Below are 17,241 nucleotides of genomic sequence, written 5' to 3' on the forward strand. Positions count from 1 at the left end.
AGATCCTGATCTGCTGCAACATAATGCACCTGCAGATCATGGTCTATGTTGTTTGTTCTACTGATTACTCCTATCAAACTGCACAGACCCAGATCTGCCCGTACATAATATGGCAACAGATCTGGATCTGTGCAGTTTGCAGTTGTATTCATCTTATGAGTATATATAGTACGAATTCATTCAGGACTGGTCTGGTATGGTGTTTTACAGCACAGCAACACAAGGAAACTACTTTGTTTAGACAACTGTAGTCAAGTGCCTCACCCAAGAATGCATCATATAACTAACATGGGCTGATCCAGTGGTAGGATTCAAACCTGTACCCTGTACCCTCTCCATCATGAGTTCAGCATGCAAACCACTGAACTACTGTGGCTCAATGATATAAGCAATGACATTCTTCTGTCAAGAACTAAAGTACTCAAATTTGCACATATAAGGGATAAAAAGGACTATTTTTTAGGAAGTCCATAATAATAATAATAATAATGAGGAAGAAGAGGACTTAGCAAAGATTAATCTTTAAAACTTCTAAGCACTGTACAGCATTAGTTACTACATAATGACACAGACAAGATTACAAAAATAAACAGCATGAAATTGCAAACAAAAGCATGCTGGCAATAATTCTGGGTAAGGAAACATTGTCAAGTCTTGGGTTTGTTCTTGCATTTTAATTGTGGAGTTTTTAGGGCACGCCTGAATATGATCAGTCTCATTGTGTCCAAAGTTCAAGAGGCAATTCATTCCAAGTAGCTGGGCACTGGTACACAAAAGAACATTGTCCATAAGACTTTATTTTAAATGTTGGAAAATTAAAAAATGAGTGTCAGAAGAGGAACATAAATATCTGGAAGTGGTGTGCACATCAGTGAGGTAAGATAGGTATTTTGGACTCAATGAAGTCAACAATATGTAAGAGAGAGAACAGATTTTATGTCTGATTCAGGTGTGAATAGGTAGCCGGTGAAGGGTACAAAATGAAGCGGGGGTGGGGGAGGAATGTATAGTCCTTAAAACTCTAGGGATCATGACAGCATCTGTGCTTTTAATTTCTGAAGTTTCTGTGCTAGATATTGAGATGAACTAGATGGAAGCAAATTACAATAGTCCTGTCCTGAAAGTGTTACAGAAAATGTGTTGTAGTACCTTCAACATGAAGAAAAAAAGTGCGAATGGAGATGATGCATTTCAGGTCCAGGCATGCACTGCACCTTTGCATATGTTCATGACATGTTGGTGTGTTATAGCTTATAATGTTCCAAATAAATTCCTGTGCTGAATATGCTGATGTACCAACAGTCTTGATGCATCACAGTGATATACACCAGAATGTCTTTGAATGAATTCACAATAATCCCATGGGAGTGTTTTAGTCCACAAAGTCAATGAGCACTTGTAATAAATTAAATAAATGAGTCCTCTCAAATTATACAGGTGACACTCCATTTATGCCGATTTGAATTATGTGCTTTTACTTTAATGCCATTTATAATGAAGAAATATTTGAGCCACTGCACTCATTTAATATCAGTGATGGTGCCATGTGTTGTGACTTTCATACAGCTCAAGTAAGTGCAACAACACTATTTCGATTTACGATATAACCTCAGGAATGCATCTATGGCGTAAATGAAGTGTCACCTGTATCTGAAGAAAACAGTAAATGATTCTACAGACTGAACATGTATTAGTGCTTAATGACAGATCAGCACAAAATGGCTATATGGTTCTGATGAACAGAAAAATTTCTATATAGGTGACTATCAAGAACTGCAAAAAAAAAAACATTTGAAATGTAAATCCTATCAAAATTAACATAACAAAATATTACATGATAAAAGATTAAAGGTAAAAAGGTGCAGTTGCTAAAATTCTGTAAAATGTACATTAGAAAACAGGTAAGAACTTTAAAACAGAAATGAAAAAATATGTATACAATGCTGAAATAAATGATAAAATCTTTGGGTAATAGTGAGGATATTTTTAGCATTTCTGTCATCCCTTAACTTTTAAATTTCAGGTGTGTCATCTGATTGTCTGTGTATTGTTTTCAGTTGACACTTGCACACATTAAGATAATGTCATTCAGGAAAAACTCAGTCAGGGCAAAAGGAGGCACTGAAAATCACTGGCATTAATCACCAAGATAACAAAAGCCACTTTATCCAATCAACTTGTGACAGCTCTGAGCACAGCTTATCCCCTGGATGTCATGAAGTGGCCATCAAGTTTCATCAAACCAGATCAGTCAAGGTTACTGAAGTACTCTGTGATAAATGTTTGGCTTCATTTCTGCAAGCCAAATGCAGGCAACCACACTAAGGGGTGAGGCTATCTAAATGGGAACATATGAACAGGGCAAACTGTATTTCTCTACCAAAATATCCACATGAACCAAATCATGGATAATGGTACAAGATAGATGTACAGCTGACAAAGCTTTCATGTAATCCTGTTCTAAGATGTGATGGGGGTGAGGGTCATACTTTTCAAATTGTCATGCCAAATTATCAAACAAATGCACAAATGTGTTGCATCATATATTCAAGCCCTACTGTTGCTTCTTCCTTAAATGTTAATCCATCCTATATTCAAAAACTCCTCCCCCTTTTTGAAATGGAGATGGGGTTCTCATCCCCCACCATAAATTTCCAGTTCTGCATGCAGAAAAGAGCCTATACAATATACAACATACTGCTTTAATTGCTACTAAACCCTGTCAAAATTGGCATTTTTTAAAATTGTTCTTTGGCTACAATGTTTTAGTTATATTTATGTGAATTTCTTATAAAGGATGATAATTAGGTCAAAATGTAACAAGTGAGTAACTAAAGTGATAAGAAACAATATTTGCTTGACATTTGGGAAGAGTTTTGCAGTATTTGTCATGTGGACTGAAAGGATGTTCTGTACCAAATGAAGTTGTACTGTACCAGCATCAGCAGAAAAGAATACTTACAAGTTTATTTCCTATCAAAAATATTTAAGTAGTCAGGCTTTTTCATCACTGTCACCTGTCCATTTGATAATAATAATCAGGTAATTATGCTTCTTCATCACTTTCACCTGTCCATTTGGTAATACTAAGCTGACAGATGACCAAAACCAGCAGTCATTAAATATATCTATTTGAGCTGTTGGCAACAGTATACCGTCTATATTGGCAGTTAAGTAAGGAGAATTACTCTGATATTGTGGTAATACAGAAAAATATTTTTATGTTGGCATATACCTGTCCTAAAGTTAGGAACTTGATGTATATGTTGCAAAAACTGAAAAATGGACAATACTTCCATGGCAGCAATTCTGTGCACCATCCAACAAAAACTTGTCAGTGAGAATTTAAGAAATGTATCTGTAACCACATGTGACGGAGAGTAGCACCAGGATTGTCGCTGAGAATGGACAACCAACATTATCAGGCAACAAAATGGCTAACCGATTTGTTACCATGACAGTGATTTTAAGAAGATATAGATTCTGTTTGATAACATGGGGTATGGCCATTGTTTAGATATAGTGACATTCATGGGTGTGTTTTTAAAATAGTGTACTCATCAGCATTCCAGACATTTTTCCAAAATCAACTGGTGATGCAAAACTAACAACTTCTGGCAATGTAGTGTGAGACAAGCATATAATGGGTGGCACTATGCAAAATAAATAGCAAAAACTTTGAATACCGCAATACCATGGAACCCACAATATTGTAGGAAGCTACCACAGAAAAAAGGGTATAGTATAGTATAGTATAGTATAGTGTAGTGTAGCGTAGTGTAGTATAGTGTAGTGTAGTGCAGAGTAGTGTAGTATAGTGTAGTGCAGAGTAGTGTAGTATAGTGTAGTGTAGTGCAGAGTAGTGTAGTATAGTATAGTACACACGGATAAATGCAGCTCTTTCCATATCAGCAGTTAATTTCCCTTGGACAGCCATCACATCACCAACATCTTTTGAAACTAACTGAACTATGACTGCTATTATGCAAACTTTGTTATTGTTGTTAGGTCTGTTTGGGAGTTTAACACCGATTTTCAGTTCAAGATAGGCTAATTTTACGTAGTGATCAGAATATCTGGTGGAGGAAGAACCTGGAGAAAACCCCAGTAAAAACTACGGCGTATCTGCAGCAGATACGACTGTATTTACTGTACAATAAATAGCCTCTAATTTTTATAAACCAGTTAAGTTTTATCTACATCAGGGTTCTCAACAGATTTAAAAACTTAAGATTCTTTGAATCATACATATAAGCTATAAGCAGATTTTTTTTTTTTTTTTTTTCATAGTTTGGGAGGTATCAAGTTTTAATGTATTAACATGAGCCAAACAGGTCATAGTTATCAAGGATGGCTTGCCCCAAGCAATAAAATCTACATCTAACTGTGTTGATTGCTATTACCAGTAAGAAGAGGCTTTATAGTTTTAATGGCTTTAAACAGGCATCCATGGTAGAATTTCTATGTCTTATCTAAACTGGAGGCAGAACATGTTTTGACTTCAAAGGTTGTAAACCCCATACTTTTGCTGTTTACTTTGAACCTCTCATATTAATTCTAAGGTCATTGCAAATACAATCAATTCATTTATTTTAATTATTTCAGCAATGCTGGCTCATTCAACTTTCATATTATTTACATTATGAAGCTTTTAGTTCCAAACAAGAAATAATACAAAAAATAAAAATGCAGGTTAATAACCCAACTATTTACATAAATTCTTTTCAAGTATAAAAAGCATTGCAATGCAGCAATTTATTTATTCTGAGTAAATTGTGGTTTGAAAATTACATTTTTAAATTTTGTCAATAGACAAATTTCAAAATGAAGATCATAGCAGTACACTTAAAAAATGCATACTTTCTAATATATTGATAAATGGTATTTTCCGAGTTAATGAAAAAAGATATGGCTTACATTGATCAAGAATTACAATGCATATTCTCTCATTTTTGCAAATTCTAAACTAGTTTTATTATTGTGATGCACATTTAAAATAATAAAACATGTAGTGTACATCATAGACCTTTCATTAGATGTAATAACCATGTACTGCTGTGAGAGACCTCTATTTTATGCACTGCTTGGAAAGATTCATGGTGAATTTTTTTATATTGTTTGCTTTATATAGTTCCAGAAACCAATTTTATGCAGAAATATCACAACTTGACCTCATTGCATTTCTCAGTCCATATTTTTTACAAGTCCATATTTTTTACAAGTCCAAAATTCACTGGTCACATACTAGTATCTTATTAGTTTGATAGTGTAGTGTTTTGTTCTGTGACAACAAAAATATTTTCATTTAACAGTTAATGCTTCTTTTGAAACATCAAAAGCAAAACACTAATCAGTGGCTGTTAGAAACTGTTCTAACTGACACTGAAGACATTTAGGACTTCTATATTACACTATAAGGGAGGGAGGGAGAGAGGAGAGGATGGTACATAGCTTGACAAAATACACTTGTTCTGAGTGTTATTAGTTATCAAAACTAATTTTTCATGTATATATGGGTCATTACAATTTTCTACTTTTAATCACTAGTCAATTATCAGGAACATGAAACAATTATGTATGTTTTTTATATACCAAGTGAAACCATTTTTATGCAAAAATATGAGAACTTTCAAAAAGCCATTTATATATGTTGACATTACTCTGTCCAAATTCATTTATTACAATTGAATATCTCATTAGTTTTATAATGATGAAAAAAGTAACATATTCATTCAAATCACTTTGCTCATTACACAACTGGCCACTGGCACATCTATGAAGATGTATAACAATGCCAAAATGGCCATTGTGTGTGTGTGTGTGTGTGTGTGATTTGGATTTTTAACATAGCTTCAGCAATTTTTCTTTCAAATCGCTACAATGTCTGCAGCATGGCAGTTTGTAGTGATGTCTAGCACTGAGGAATCATGATGTCCCACCCAGTCACATTATCCTGACACCAGTCTGACCAGTCCTAACACTAACCTCTTAATGCTGAGTGCCAAGCGAGGCAGCTGCTAGTACCAATTTTATAAGTCTTTAGTTTGACTTGGCCATGTTCTAAACTGGGACCTCCCCACATCCGTGGTGGACACTCTAACCACTTGGGCCACTGGAGCAGTCCATATATGTATGATACCTTTAAAACAAAATAAGTGAATCTTAGGCCTGAATTAGGAAAAAAATAATAACAGCTAACTTTTATTACCATTCTCCAAGGGCCCAAAGTGGCCGAGTGGTCTAAAGCACTCACCGTTACGAATCACTGCCACTGTCTGCCTGGGTTATAGTCTCGGGGTTCAGCTTATGTGGGTATGTGAGAAAGCTTGCCAGTTGCTTCTCGTGGGTCAGTGGTTCTTTCCAGGGTTTTCCTGGGTTCTTCCTCCACCAATAATACTGGCTGCCAAATATAGCCTATATTGTGCTGAAAATGGCATAAACCCCACAACAACAACAACAACCATCCTCTAAGACTTATTTGAGGACCTGGTCTGATAAAACTTGTCCATCCTTCTTTATTGGAAGTAAGCATTAACTCATTTGGCCCCAATCCCGCCTGTAGGCATGATAAGGCTGTACCTTATTTCGACCTCTGCAGCATCAAGGTCAGTTAAGATACACCACAGTGGGGAAATTACAAAAAAACAGACAGATATAGCTCTAGAATGATACATAATAATCTGGAAGTTCTAGTTGCACTACAAAATACAGCGGGAAATAAACTAATTTTTTTGACCTGTTTTTTCCTCACTCAAAATTCACTCGTGGCCGGAATGTGGTTTTATGTCTGGATTTTAGACCTTTTGGCCTCAGAACTAAGGCAGACCGGTCTGAACTGCACACAGACAGTTGAACTGTTGCAAAAACTTGGATACGGTGGGCATTTAGAATAAACAGTGGTCTCCATACGAAAATGATGGGTCCATTAAGCAAAAAAAAATAAAATACAACTTTTACCAATGGACAACAAGGTTTCTAATACAACTAGGCATTAATCTCATGGAAAATCTGTTGAAAGACGAATGTATTACAATGTATTCAGAAATAGCCCCCAAAATTTTTTTCCTACTCGCATTTCAGGCGAAAACAACAAAAGCCTCCAGGGCTGACTGAGTTAATTAGGTGTTTCATATTTTCTAGGTAATACATCAGGTTGTTATCATTTAATAATTAATTTAAATTTTTTTAAAAAGTTGAATAAAAATAACGCAGTTGGGTGAAATTTGAAAGTATAGCATAAATAATTAGTCTGAAATGAAATGAGCCTGATGCTCTATTGGTCAGTAAAGACAACCCAATCAGAACTGTTCTACAGATTCCAACCTTTTCTTATAACCGAATGAACATGTCATTTTTGTGTTATTTGATTAGAATTCTGAGTATTCTGACTTTGCTAAGAGAATATGCCAACAGAAGCAGATATTTCTCCATATTTAGCATGACACTACATGTAATATGCAGTTGACATCTGTCTTTAAAATAGGGAAAGTGCATGAATGCTTCTTTCAAGTCTCCATGCTACAGGAAAATGTACTACACAATGCTACTTTAGTAAATTTTCCAGATACATGATGCCATCTTTAATTTCTCTACATCTCCTTCACACCTGGAACAGTCAGTACTATGCCAAAATCAAATTCTGTGTTCTTTAATTGTGTTTCAAGACATTCCAAGTACTGATTCAATGAGTACTAATTCAATAATAATACAAACACAGAAGTGAATCCATAACCGAAAATTAAAATTTTTGTGAGGGTGTCACAAGTCGCTAAATCTCCTTGAATGTTTTTAGATTTAATTTCATAAATATTGGACTCCCACATTAATTTCAGGAAAAATATCCTGCAAGAGCCATCAGAATTTCATTATCTCTGTTCATCTTGAGCAATATATGGTTCATTTTTTGGGGGTGGGTGGTCTTTAATGCCATTTTCAGCACATGATATTTGGTGAAGGAAAATAGTGGAAGAACCACCAACACACATAAAGCTACCAGCAAGCTATTTCACATACCCATACAAAGACTCGGACACATGTGGAGAGAGGTGCAATGACAGCTTCTGTCACTGTCAGTATCCTTTGTATCAAGATTTGGACTTGGTTTTGTTATTTTCCTGTAACTTTAACAATTTTTCGGTCATATCACTTCAGTGTGTAGAAGGCAGCTTATAGTGATGTTTAGCATCGGGGCATCATGCCGCAGATATGCAGAATAATGTTCCACCCAGTCACATTATTCTGACACCAGGTCAAACAGTCCTAACACTAACCTCTTAATGCTGAGCATCTAGGGAGGGAGGTGTTATTATCATTTTTATAAGTCTCTGGTATGACAAGACTGGGGTTGAAACCTGCCACCTCCCACATCCAATGCAGATGCCCTAACCATTAGGCCACCAGAGTGGTCTTGTAACAAGATTACAAACCAATGTTCACTTCTCTTGAGATTGCAATCAGATGTTTTGTTCTCAGAATGAAAGCAACATTTTATGGCTGATCGGTCATTTATAACTGAAATACTGTTGCAATTACCCCCAAAGCCTTTCATTCATATGTGATGTGTCTATAATTTAAAGTATAGAAGGACATGGTTTTCTTGTCATTATTTACAAATACTACAAAGGATTTTACATTTAAACTGACACAAATCATCAAAATGTGTTTAAATTTATTAACTCAACAATTTAATAGTTTGATCATGTAATCATGACTTTATGTTCATAATTATGAAATTTTGCACGGATTATCCCATGATTTTATATTTGTAGCTGTGAAGGGAATTAAAAAGAAGTAGTCTCACTTTACACATAATCCATCATGGAGTTTCACAATCAATTATCTTATTAGTTCACTCAACCAACGGATGATCAATTATAATCGATAATCGGAACAATGCTAATGATCATACTGAAGAACCTTTTTGACACCATGGGCCACTGAAAAATGTTTTTCTTGAAGCCAAGAAACTAAAAAGCAATGACTATATAGCTGCTCGAGCTCTGGCATGCCATTTAAAATCAGCCCACAGGCCGCGGGTTGGACATCACTGCATTACATCATATATTCTTGAAAGATATTTTCATCAACTCAATATTCCATGAATGAATCTTTAATTTGGAAAAAATCCCACTCTATTCATACAAACTGTTACAGTGTAAATATGTGGTCTTATGGAGGCAATTCAGTTATGTCTGGTTGGAGAACTTACATCATTTAAATAAGAATTTCTTATTATTTATATTTCCCAACCATAAAATGCAGACATGTCTTATTTATTTTATTTTAACTTTTAATTTGATAGCACTGTCACTGATATGAACCTTTGAGCTATCTATACATAAGCAACCCATGCAACATTGGGGGATCAAAGCCCAGTGGTTGCCAAATATTTCCACCAACAAGCCTTTTTGTATTGAGAAGGGTTCCATAATTGGGGGGGGGGGGGCAGTAGGGGTCATTAGTCAAGCCATACTTAGGTTAAGCAGAGACATGTGCATTCTGCCAAAGTGCATAGTTAGGTTAAGCTGAGACATGTGGATTCTGTCAAAGTGCATATTTAGGTTAAGCTGAGACATGTGCATTCTGTCAAAGTGCATATTTAGGTTAAGCTGAGACGTGCATTCTGTCAAAGTGCATATTTAGGTTAAGCTGAGACATGCATTCTGTCAAAGTGCATATTTAGGTTAAGCTGAGACATATGCATTCTATCAAAGTGCATATTTAGGTTAAGCTGAGACATATGCATTCTATCAAAGTGCATATTTAGGTTAAGCTGAGACATGCATTCTATCAAAGTGCATATTTAGGTTAAGCTGAGACGTGCATTCTATCAAAGTGCAAATTTAGGTTAAGCTGAGACATGTGCATTCTGTCAAAGTGCATATATAGGTTAAGCTGAGACGTGCATTCTATCAAAGTGCATATTTAGGTTAAGCTGATACATGTGCATTCTGTCAAAGTGCAAATTTAGGTTAAGCTGAGACATGTGCATTCTGTCAAAGTGCATATTTAGGTGTTAAGTTGAGGCATGTGCATACAAAGTGCATTGTTGCCAATAGAATGCATACATCAAGTAATGCTGATGATCCCAACTTCATACTTGAATTTTATGTGATTTGTTGTTGTGATTTGATTTTTAACGTAGTTTTAACAATGTTTCAATCATATCGCTATGATATCTGCAACGTGGCAATTTCTAGTGATGTCTAGCACTGGGGCATCATGCCAAAGACATGTAGCATGATGTCCCACCCAGTCACATTATCCTGACACCAGGCCGACCAATCCTAACACTAACCTCTTAATGCTGAATGACAAGCAAGGCAGCTGTTAGTACCATTTTTATACGTCTTTGGTATGACTTGGCCTGGGATCGAACCCATGACCTCCTGCATCCGAGGCAGATGCTCTCACTACTAGACCAACGGAGCGATACTTGAATTTGAATCAATGGAAGAAGATTAATGAAAAGAAAAAATCTGAATGTTCACTGAAGCAAATACATGTATTAGATAGTCCTTCAAGTATCTTGTTTTTCACTGCTGCTGAAATATGTATTATTATATACTCCTTTTTCTCTCCGCTAACTTTACATTGTTATAACTGACTAGTATTCTATGATAATGAACACCTTCATATTGACCACACTACACGACAAATGTGCCTAAAAATAGTATAGTGTATTAGGGACTACTTTGGAAACAAACCATGTACACTCATGTAGTGGACTGTACATGTCAGATTATTAGATTTGTTTGTGGATGGACAAAAACAGTTGTTTTGTTTATTTGAAAGTAGAGATGATAAATAAAACAATGTGGACAAGTTAAATGAGTCACAAATGAAACTTTCAAACAAGCAGATGAATGATCCTGATATTCGCAAAGTACACAACAAACATGAAAGAAGCAGTATTGAAAATACCATTTCTGATCATTTCAACAGTTATATCGGAGAAACGTTCATAACTTTTGTTAATGGAATGTTTCAGAATATGACCAGTGCTCTCCTTGATATATAAAAATAGCACAGAAATGCATACTGAGGGCAAGGGCTATTGCATATCTATCAGATATAATTTTATAAGTGAAAGTACTAAATTTGTGGGGGAAAAAAAATACAACTGAAGGTTTATGTAGAAAATTAAAGGCCTCAGTGCCAATAAGTGAAGATGACGAAGAATTCTTATTGTCACACACCATCTGCTTTGCAATTTTTCAATTTAACTTTGTTGATAAAATGTTTTGGATTTAGGCTAGCGATAAATGCCATACAGGTCATAACACAGCTAATGAAGCATGTAAATCACAAGGCATAAACACGTCTTCTTTGGCTGGTAATAAGAATGGAAAAAAAAAAATTCCATTTCTGCATCTTGAATTTTCTTAGTTCTGCAAATCCGAATTACATGAGCTGTGTCATGGGTTCTACAGCTAGATGACACGTTTTGAATTTGTACTGTAATTTCAACTACATTCCAAGTGCAAAAACATTCTACTTACTGCACTCAAACTTAAATAAATGTGATATTCCAAAGCATCTTTTTGATAATTACCAATTAAAATTGAAAGAGTTCATATTTTTCCCACATTATGATTCCAAACATTTAATGACAGAACAGAAACACACAAGCAGCCGAATCAACACTCATCCCTCCCTGTATTTGTTTATATAATCAAGTCTTATGTCAAATAAAAAAATGAGTATATAATAAAAAGGTTACTGCATTTGTAAGGGAAAATATCAACTCATTTTTTCGGATAGATACTGCACTCCCACATATCGTGCAGTATCCATCCGAAAAAAAACTCATTCATATTTTCCCATACAAGAACAGTAACCAATAATTCCATGATCATGCACAGTATTATCCTGTTCAAAAAGGCATTGTGATGTCTTTTAGGAGCACAAAAAAATTAAGTACCGGTATATGCAGCAAACTGCACAAAAAGAATAACAAAATTTAAAATAATAATAATAACAATACTGATAGCAACAACACAGCCAATAAACCATGGACTTAAACAGGAGTTAGCAATCATTGATACAGGGTTTTCAACAGACATATCCTCGGGTTTTGACATGTGTAATTTAAGTATTACCCATTTCTGATGCACGGAAATTTTGACATGATGTGCGTATTTTTTTATGCACAGAGATTTGGGCTGGAGCATCAATCTTAATTACCCCCAATTCACCTCCAGCTTAGCTTCTTACTACCAGGTTGTAGTACAAATTTACTGTAGGAGGCACTGGTTGACATCTGCTCCAAAACAGTTTACACCTTAACGGCCAATATGGCATCAATGAAATAGATACATGAACTGGGTGGAGCTAACTGTTCAATGATGTCAGGTCAGGCTTAGGCAGAACTGACTTAGGTTGGGTTGTGTTGAGATTACATTTGAAGTTTATGATAGAGGAAGAGGAGGCAATTATGACATGAATGGACTGCCTTTTTGATCAAATATTAGCATTAGAATGTTTGCACATCAAATTATAATCAACTGGTCAGAACTGGAGCATGTCATTATGGTAGCTCGCAAAGCCAGTTGTCAAAGTAAGTGGACCAACTTGACAAGCTGATGAATCTTTTAATTGGCAATTTGCTTCATTTGGCAGGATGTTTAAAAATTTTGAATCATTTATGATTTCACTGGATTCATTTCTGATAAAATATCGGCATTCATTTGTACTTTAAATTATAATCAATTATATAGACAAAATGCAAATATAAGGCTTCTAGCGAAGCTACTTTTCAGCGTGGGATTATGTTTTATTGGTGTTTAATTTGCTTCAATCGGCAAAATATTTAACCTTGAATGTTTTAGTTAGTGGATCATTCACAAATAATTAAATGGCCATAACACTCAGTGCATACATCTGAATCTTAAAATCACAATGGCGCAAAGCATATTTTCTTTTCTGTCTCAGTCTCAGAAACGACCTAACAGTGATGAATTTTCTGACCTTCAGACTCAGACTCCGAAGAAACAGAAAGATAGTGTTAGCTCTGAGGAGAAGGGGAAGACAACTTGATCTCCTAAATTTATTAGAAAATTTAAGGACAAGTTGAAATGTGAACTGAAAATTCTGTGATGTACATCCTTGATATCTGAATAAAATATAATCTTCATAGTTAAATGGGGATTATAGTTGTGCATATAAAATGATTTGAGCAGTCGATAATAAATAGTCGAGAAGTTGAAAATATAATAAAGTATAAAACAATCCCCTGTATCATAGACAAAATATAAACACAATAACATACAGTTAGAAAGAGAAACACTTTTACAAAATGAGATTATATGTTTCTTACAAAATACTGTACAAGTATTTCTCATTATTCAGCATAGGACAAGAAATCTTTTGTTTCCACCAATTATGAGGCATCACAACTATGGGTTCATGATTGTCCAAAAGAACTGACTCGCAATATTTCAGTTGTGATTCTTGGGATTTTCATTTTGTCTCTGAGATTTTGGGGGTCAAGGGTCAACTGACTCTTCAGTTTGGAAATCTATTGAGAACCCTGTTCATAAATTTATTCACACCACTAAGGTAATATGCCCTGGGCAACCAAGTGATCGAACAAGCTTGACTTTACCAATCTCAGCAAATCACACCTCTGTCCACATGGGTTCCAGTCTTGGGTTTGCTCAAGGTGGGCTCATGAGAAAGCTGCCAATAGCTTCCTGTGGTCCATGGTTGTTTCTTACTGGGGATTTCCCAGGTTCATCCTCCACCAGTTATACTGGCTGCTATGTATAGCACTCACAAATGGTGTTAACCCTCCCAACCACCATAAACTTAGGCAATCTGTATAGTTAGCAAGTTTACTACACCTAAACACTTACCAAAACACACTTTTCAACATCACAGATTGACACTGTCAATTTATTACAACTGAACAATTACTGGTACACATTTTTCAACATGACAGATTGACAGGGTGTCATTTTAGTGCCAGCAATATTGATAAATTTAGTTTAAGCTATTCTTATATTTCTTCTTTTTGTAGGCGGGAGGCAGGCGGTTGGGGACAATACAAGGATTATTCTGATTTTTGGGGGCAATGAAAGAAAGCTATCATAAACCAAGTTGATATCTTTGCTGGCAATTGGGAAAAAGACGAATCTGTCCAGCCCTATGACTTCTCTGTTTTGTGTGCCCATGATTTACAACTATTATTTGTACTTTATAAGAATGTAATGCCTAGGAGTAAATAAAGAATCTCAATTATCAAGTTTCCAAATTCAATGTACATATAAACACACACACATCAGATGGTGAAATAATTCACAAATTTAAAGATGCTTTGATAATCGTTCTGTTTTGATAACACGTTGATACTAAAAGTAGAGAATCTATACAAACTGAAACAGTACAGCTCAACTGATTTTTTGTTTCTTCACAAATCATAGTAGTATAGTTAATCCCCTCCATGCTCAATCCATGTTTAATCTTTTCAGTGGGATAAACAACTTTAAATTACAAATAAAAATCAGCAGACATGTGTTTTACAACTCTACAACTGAGAGGGCTGTAAGACATTATTGATTTATATTTTAATAAGGCCAAAAAAACAATACTTCCAGTTGGATGACCATACGCTATTTTTCGTTGCTAACCCTAGCACTCGCCCTCCACCCACCCACCCCATAAAAAACCTGCAAAACAAAATCTCTAAATTGATCTGTGCATCAACTCAAGCGGCTTCAGACCAGTAATTGAAGTGCTTAGTACATTATACATGTATATACAAACCAAAATGACATAATATTGAAATTGATACGTGTATCTGATTGAACAGGTTTAGCCCAGAACTTGAAATGCTTATTACATTATATTTACTAATCATTATAATATTTATAATGTTCCAAAAAAATGCCACTCTACCCTAATTTTGAAACCAGTACAATAGGAAACATATGGGGTGGGGTGGCAAAACCACCCATGGGAAGAATGAAACATCACAATGGTTTATGATGAAGATGCCAAATGAATGAGTCATTATACTGATTGTATATTTGCAGACAATAAAAGAAATCATTTCAAATGAGTCTCGAATATTCAATAAAAGTGTTTTTAAAAGAGGTCAAGCCACTTCTTTCCATGCAATACCTCTATTTGCAGATTATCAATGTCGGCAAAATTCATGGGCATTACCACATCAGTTCAAATACAGAAGCCCTGTATTTTTTTTTTTTAACTTTATACAAAGAAATCTTTACTTGTACATTAACCTGACAAGAAGCTCAACTTTATGCTCTTTCTGAACAGCACAAATTTATCACACCATCACAAAGAAAATGTGCAAACCTCTAAGATATGGATAATTAAATTCAAGCAGACAACCACTGAAGAAAACCATATTCTTATTCCACCTGCCAACTCTAACAAGACTTTTTCAGTGAGGCAATTGAGTGTGTGTGTGTGTATGTGTGTGAGTGTGATTTGGATTTTTAACCTAGCTTTTACAATTTTTCAGTCATGTCGCTACGATGTCTGCAGCATGGCAGTTTATAATGATGTCTAGCACTGGGGCATCATGCGGCAGACATGTAGCATGATGTCTCACCCAGTCACATGATACATGTACTGACACCAGACCGATCAGTCCTAACACTAACCTCTTACGCTGAGCGCTAAGCGAGGCGGCTGTTAGTACCATTATTGTAAGTCTTTGGTATGACTCAGCCGGAGATCGAACCTGCGACCTCCCACATCCGAGGCAGATGCTCTAACCACTAGGCCAATGGAGCTGTTGTAAGGCAATTGATATATTTTCATAATGAAATACCATTTTGTGCCATTATGAGTCTGAATATATGCATTCTACAATTTCAGAAATGGATCTTGATTCTGCAAAGGTAAACATTATGTTCCATGACAAAGTTTAAAAGGTATGCTTTGACATTAACTACCTCCAATACAGTAGTTCCAAAACCTGTGAAGCTCAATGACTTCTTGCTAGCCCTCAACCTGGCATAATATTTTTTAATTTAATGTGATCATGGCAGTCATCACTCCAACCATGAGACATAATCAAATGAACACAACATTAGAGCCAATAAACAAATTGTTGCTATTCCTGCTTTTATTTTTCAAATACTCTAAATAATCCTTTTTATGCTTCTATGTTCCTCTATCACCAGTGGCTGTCTGTGCAATACTGAGTAGGCATACACAAAAACACATCATTAAAAACACAATGTAACAATCCACTACCTATCAATGAAAGTTCCCATTTTATCGACCAACAACTAACTGTTCTTGTAAGAGAAACTTTGATTGGCTTCTTCAAACAATGTGAAAGGTCATGTTCGGCAACAACGAAAAGAAAACTTTATTCATGCTAGCTGTGTTTGGTTACACAAGTTCATTAGGCAACAAAAAAAATGTAGGTGTTTCCGTTCAGATGACCATGCCTGGTTTTTTTTGCTGACCCTAGCACTTTTACCCCCAGATTTAAAAACAAAAATTTTAAATCCCAAAATTGATCTGTAAATCTAATTGAAATGGTTTAGGGCAATACCTGAAATGCCTAGTATATTATATATATATATATATATATATATATATATATATATATATATGTACGTTGGGGGCCTTACAGGCATATTTGCATAGAATCCGTTAGGTACAGTTATCTATTAACAGCACATTGCACTTCGTAGTTTTGACATACATCTCGAAAGTCTAAACAATAACAGATGCTACAAGACAAAGGGTTAATCTTTTTCAACCCCAGTGATGTGTGGAAATCATATTATACCCATTAAAGTAATATTTGGATTTTGAACAACCATGAATATTTATCTTTTGCTTCTTTATTGTTATTATGTTGTGATATGTATATGTAGCTAAGTGTATCACAATGTGTCAATACATGGTACAAGGATATCATAACACCTTAATGTACATGTCCCATTGTTGTACCTTATTCCTCAAATAAGGGACACTGCAGTTTTCCTACAAGGGTCTTTGTGGAAGGATAGAATCATGATACAAACTACTTTAAAATGCAATCATGCTCAGTTATTGAGCATCCATTGCCACACATGGCTATCTGTATATTTCTGGCAGCCGGACAGTTTCATATGCATCAATTCCATCCTCTTTTTAAATGTGTGATGTCGATAGTACTCATTTCATATCAAACATGATTTTTTTTCAAACAAAACCAACTTAAAATGTTGTAGCAGAAATTACAATTGAACATACAAATGGAAAATTTGA

General features: G+C 35.2%; 1 protein-coding gene across 1 annotated transcript in view; it reads right to left on the bottom strand.

Moving 5' to 3' along the window:
* Window positions 1–17,241, bottom strand: part of LOC149772693 (adhesion G protein-coupled receptor A3-like) — a gene marked incomplete at its 3' end in the record, with an annotated part of 172,259 nt that overhangs the window by 153,785 nt on the left and 1,233 nt on the right. The window lies entirely within an intron of this gene.

This window comes from Sinohyriopsis cumingii, unplaced genomic scaffold, assembly GCF_028554795.1.
Source record: "Sinohyriopsis cumingii isolate HCF-2022 unplaced genomic scaffold, ASM2855479v2 utg001246l, whole genome shotgun sequence".
Taxonomy (NCBI): domain Eukaryota; kingdom Metazoa; phylum Mollusca; class Bivalvia; order Unionida; family Unionidae; genus Sinohyriopsis; species Sinohyriopsis cumingii.